Consider the following 6,240-nt stretch of genomic DNA (forward strand, 5'->3'; position numbering starts at 1 on the left):
CATTTGTTTTCGTAAAGGAGGAGGAGGGTAGCAGATTGATGTAGTGGTCTCCCTTGAACAGTCTGACTGTCTCATTATTTAACTTTGACTGATATATATTTAATTTAATGTTTAATCATGACATTTGCATTTGCATTTGCGTGCTTATTGTTGCGGATGCATGAATTTGCTAGATTTTCAAGTTTAAAAATGAAGATGTGGTATGATTGCCAATAAGACAACTCTCCACAAGAGACCAAATGACACAGAAATTAACAGCTATTGGTCGCCGTACGGGCTTCAACAATGAGCAAAGCCCATACCGCATAGTCAGCTATAAAAGGCCCCGAAATCACAAATGTAAAACAATTCAAACGAGAAAACTAACGGCCTAATTAATGTACAAAAAAATGAACGAAAAACAAATATGTAACACAGCAGCAAACGACAACCACTGAATTACAGGCTCCTGACTTGGGACAGAATTAATTTATGAAATTTATCGTTTGTGTTAGGGGGAAGAAATGTAGCAGACAGGACTATTATGTATTTGTTATTTTCCTTGTTTAAAACTATAAATTTCATATTTCTTTATTGAATAATTTACATGAAGCTTATTCAGTATATATTTGTTTACTTGAATAGATATTGCTATTTTGAATTCATTGGTTAAAGATATTAATTTATATTCCAAATTTTAGTATTTGCATCATCGCAAATCATTTATAACTTTTTTTGAAAAAAATATACATTTTATATTACTGGTTTAGAATTGTTATATAGTATTGTCTGAGGACTGATGTTCAGTCAAAGCTAGGAAAGCTGTGCTTTTCAAAACCTCCCTTTAAGGTTAGTGCATCTGCCATATGCCTTCTTAATACGGATAATTATTGAAGTCATTGAATGCTCCATTTATTCACTTTGTTGATTAAATCATATATTGCTTTCACTGTTTTTGGTTATTATTTACTTAGATATTTAGATAGCGCTCTTATATTTGGCATCTCACAAACTCGAACAAGCTGTGGTCCACATTCCCGAATCTCCAGCAGAATTGCTCCTGCTCCTGCTACACTTTCAATCAGTTTAATTGAGGTCTGGAGCTGGCATATCAGTAACTGCTAGAAGTCCTTTGTTATTATGTGTGTCATTGTCATTTTGTTGTTAGGTTCTTTTGTTACCTATTCTGTCATCGGACTCGATCTTCTTTTAAACTGTTTTTACTGTGCGTATTGCTGTGTGTTTTTTTTTATTCTACATTGGCTAGAGGTATAAGGGGAGGGTTGATATCTCACAAAACATGTTTAACCCTGCAGTATTTTTTGCGCCTGTCCCAAGTCAGGAGCCTCTGGCCTTTGTAAGTCTTGTACGATTTTTTTTTTAATTTTAGTTCATTTATATGTTTGGAGTTTAGTATAACGTCCGTTTTCACTGAACTGGTACACATTTTTGTTTAGGGGCCAATTGAGGCTCGCCTCCGGGTGCGGGACTTTTGTCGCTGTGTTGAAGACCTGTTGGTAGCCTTGGACTGTTTTCTGCTCTTTGGTCGCGTTGTTGTCTCTTTGACACATTCCCCATTTCCATTCTCAATTTTATTACAATTTGGTAGAAGACTAGGGAAAATGTTACATACTAAAACCAGAACCTTTCTGTAAATGTAGACAAATTGGAACATCTGAACACTTTTTATTGCGTTGTCCCAATATCAATTCCTTAGAGAGCTTATGCTGAGTAACTTGTCATGTCGGTCTAAAATACATAACTTACTGTATCGTTATCCTTTTATATCCGACATTGAAAATACTAATGACTTTCTTAATATTTGAGATTTTATTCTTAAAACAAAAATATATGTGTTAATGTCATATACATGCATTGAGATACATAATTATATATTTGAAAATTGGCATATATCCATATTCATATTACCTTGTGGTATGGTAGCACTGTAGTATTGTATAGAATTTGTTCATCAAATACTTCTTTGTTCAGTAAAATACTTTATTTTTGACGCCATCCATCTATTATTATATTATATAGGAGAGGAATTTGTAAAAGTAAAAAAAATCTCTAATTTCGAATCCTAATAAAACTGTCATGCTGAAATGTTTATGTTATTTTTTTCACAATAAAATATCATTTACACTAAATGAAGGGAGATGTGATTTTTCGGCAAATATTCACAACAAAGACCAACGTCTTTCTCATAATTTAAGTTACATTTAGAAGAGGTATTAATTCAAACTGCTTACGTCAGAAATACTTTTTACAGGATATTCATTCTTGAGAACTTATGAAATTGAACGTACGTTTACGAAATTTTATATAGTTATAAAAAGAAATAAAGATCATCGTTAAAGTCATATGATACGAGGGACTGGTGAAAAATAATGTTAATCCAATTCTTCAACATTGTTGAACCAATGCATGTATATATCATAAACTTAGTCTTCTGTGCACAATTTTATCATTTTTTACACATCCATATCGTATAATCGTCAAAAAAAATATTTCACTTGGTCAGTGTTGTGAAAATATGGCAGCTAAATAATAGTCGTGTTTTGAAGCCGAAGTTTACCGATTGTCACCTTTGTAAACAATCAACAAAGAAGCATGGATATTCAGGTAAGCACGTGTATAACATGTACAATAAGATACAGTTTATTTCGATGACGGAGCGATGTTTACTTTGTTAACTATCTCTGCTAATTTGGTTTTCCCCTTCGTACTTGCGTATTGCGATCACCAGATTTTTACGAGAAAGGTCATGTTGAGGTTACTGCATACAGAAAACATATCGGCGAATTGTTGTCTGGGAAGTTAACAATTAAAAAAGAGTAAATTTCTTCTAAATTTGGACAAATTAAAGAATTTTCTTCAGAAAGAAGTATATGTACATAAGTTTTATAATAAAAACTAGCCATTTAGTTATAAAAAACATATGCATCATTTTATTTTTTTAATTTGAAGTTTCATATGACTTTAAAAACATCATGTCAGATTTAAGGAATCCACCTACTATGTACATTGATTGAGCCATTTTACTCAATATTTGATATACGATATATATCATATAATATAGATCGGATTTTATATTTATAATACCAGTCTGTAAGACGAACTTTGAATTATAATCCAATTAGTTCATGAAGCCAGGATAACCAAATGTAAGTTTTCAAAATTATTTGATGAATTCAGTCACGTTATTTCTATATATTAACTTATCAAATGCCAAAATCTTTGTCGACGCTTTCATGAAACTTCTGTTTGTATGACTTTGGACTAATAGGATACAACTTAGAATTATGATTTTTTTTTTTTTTTTTTTTTTTTTTTTACAACTAGGATGAAATAAAAATAATATAGTATACATCAAGCTATGTGAAAAGGATTTTTGCCCCCACCCAACCCACATCTCCCATATACCCCCTAATACGCATCTCCTACATGTTGTAAACTCAGTTACCGATAGCTTATTTCGTATTTTACAGACGAATATCTACAAAAATACTTCTTTGTATGTGAAATTTCAGAATTTTTAAAATTCATGGATATATTCGATGATCCATTTATATATTAAATTAATCCTGAGAACAGAATACAACGTGTGTATAAAACTATCTTTATTGTTTATGGTGTGTTACTATGAATGTTTTGCTCAAAACGGCCATACAATCTATGTTCTCATATTGGTTTCTCTCAATTCCTGAATTTCTTCGAGTGTCATAAAGTCATTTTCATGATGTTCTTCTAGTTCGTTATTACCACCAGCATCATCATCGTCACTGGAGTCACTCTCAGGTAACGGATCAGCCTTCAAAGTAAGATCAATGTCTGCATATGGCGTTTTTTTGTCAGATCCATGAATAAAGAAGCTCGGCGTTGTTTTCCGGGAGTTGAATTCTACTTCGATATAATTCAAGATATGGCTTTCAAGATTCTACAATTATATTCCAAGCAGCCTTTAGTAGATGAGCAATTTATATAAAATTATAACATAATGAAAGTGTTCATGTATAAGCGTTCTATTTTATTTTCCCCTGCAGTAAATGAAGCTACTTTATGGACTAGAAATGCGTGGTTTGTTTACATATGCAAGTTCACAAACATCTGCATCTGCTTAGGAAATTTTGGCACGTATATTTTTCAAATTATATATCGTATAGCAGCAATTAAATATTTCAGATACAATAACTGTTTCGAGTACTACTTGCTCGAAATGGACCTAAATGATTGAAATGCTCGTATGCCAAAGACGGAATGCACACAAAATAACACTGTAATTGTTATATATGAATTTAACTAACGATGATAATTGTAATACAATCGAACGTGTTCATATCTAATGAGCAGGTTTAATTGGTTTGGTTTCGATGGATATTTCTTCTTTTTATGATGCTATAGTATCGATGCTATCGGTAATCAAATATTGAGAAATCAACTATGAATCATATTTATTGAGGACAAAAAAAACCAACTTCTTACCTTATTTCTTGAGTCAACATCTACTGATTTCGACGCGTGTGCAGTTTTCCTTAAATCAGACATTTGTAATTTATCGCTATCATTTGTTCTCTCCAATTGTAAAGATTTATTGCCATTTGTCTGGATCTCAGGAAGATGAACTGGAATTGTACAAATCGATCAGTCAGACTTATTCAATAAATAAATGCCCATTGCATGTAAACAATAAAATTGGTGTTAAGACATGCCTAGCTATGTTATATATTGGACGGAAGAAGAAAAGACCATAGTTATGAGTGCTTTAAATGTAACTCGATTTCGTTGCAGAAAACGCGTGTGGTTATTCACATCTCATGTCGTAAACCTTACTACAGTAACATAAACTTAGAAATTTTTAACTAAATCTTTAAAAGTTACTTGAAAAAGTTCAATGTGTGCAAGAATGACTACACATAACCATATTTTCAATGTATGGCAACAATTATTAATCATTGCATATGAAATCAAATACTTAAAAAAAAAATATGAAACAAGTACTGAGTAACAAAAGTTTAGCAACATATATCTTAATTTTAAAAGTTTTAATTAAACCATTCCAGAGTTGAGAAATACATCCTATAATCAAGTTTGTGTCGAATAAACCTGGAATCTTATAGTGTATTTTCTGTGAAACAAGAATCAATTATATTACCGTCATGTTTAGATGTACAGTTTATTTTTCGGAAATATAAAATTAAAAATATTTCCTGATTTTCTTTTACTCAGTACACGTATATGCATATATTATTTTTTATAAGTGTGAAAGATATCTGACAAAGAAACAGGGGAAAATATACACAAATCAATAGGTGTTTTAGATATTAGTTACCTAAACCACACCCTTTTCCTTTTGCTATGCTACAGCTTGGATTCAAAGTTGCTCTATATGAAACCTGCCCTGTTTCTAATCTGTGTCTTCTATCAATGGAAGAATATCCCTCCGCCTGCGTATCCTGCGTTTCATTGAATCTAACAAGTGAGTCAGCCTGTTAAATTGTCAAAACGAAGTGAAGTAAAAATTTAGAAAGCGATGTTCATTTCTTGTTTTAGGAAAATTTTCGAGAATGTTAAAAATTGAATAAAAAAAAATCCTCATTCTTTGCAAACATTACATATTTTTTCTAATGCACAAATGAAATGTAAAAATGAGAATGGAAACGGGGAATGTGTCAAAGAGACAACAACCCGAACAAAGAACAGAAATAACAGCCCAAGGCCACCAATGAGTTTTCAACACAGTGAGTAAATCCTGCACCTGGAGACGCGCTTCAGTTGGCATCTAAACAAAAATGTATACTAGTTCAGCGAAAATGGACGTCAAACTCAACTCCGAAACATATAAATGAACCTAAATATAAAAAACATACAAGACTAACAAAGGCCAGACTTGGGACGGGCGAAAAAAATGTGGCGGGTATAAATATGTTTTGTGAGATCTCAACCCTCACCCTATATCTCTTGCTAATGTAGAATAGACAAACACACATCAATACGCACAGTAAAAATCAGTTTAAAAGAAGTCCTGGTCCGATGTTAGAATAAGTAACAGAAGAAACTAAGCAAAATAACAATTATCAACATAAATTAACAAAGGACTACTAACAGTTACTAACATGCCGGCTATCTACTTCTGACTGTTACTAATTATATGTAAATGAAAAATTTAAAAAAAATCTAAAAAGGGATATCGTTTTCAGTCCTATATATATAAACTCATAGTAATTATCGTCCTTAAATGTATGACAAAGCGAACGACTT

At 31.9% G+C, this 6,240-nt stretch overlaps 1 long non-coding RNA gene across 1 annotated transcript; it reads right to left on the reverse strand.

The window, feature by feature from the left end:
* Positions 1 to 3,410: 3,410 nt before the first annotated feature.
* LOC127711274 (uncharacterized) lies at positions 3,411 to 5,468 on the reverse strand. The gene is made up of 3 exons (XR_007986630.1): positions 5,312 to 5,468; positions 4,465 to 4,604; positions 3,411 to 3,919 (listed from the first exon to the last, which is right to left on the reverse strand). It is a non-coding gene; the product is annotated as an uncharacterized LOC127711274 (long non-coding RNA).
* Between the last annotated feature and the right edge of the window lie 772 nt (positions 5,469 to 6,240).

Source organism: Mytilus californianus, unplaced genomic scaffold, assembly GCF_021869535.1.
Source record: "Mytilus californianus isolate M0D057914Y unplaced genomic scaffold, xbMytCali1.0.p SCAF_8, whole genome shotgun sequence".
NCBI classification, from domain to species: Eukaryota; Metazoa; Mollusca; class Bivalvia; order Mytilida; family Mytilidae; genus Mytilus; species Mytilus californianus.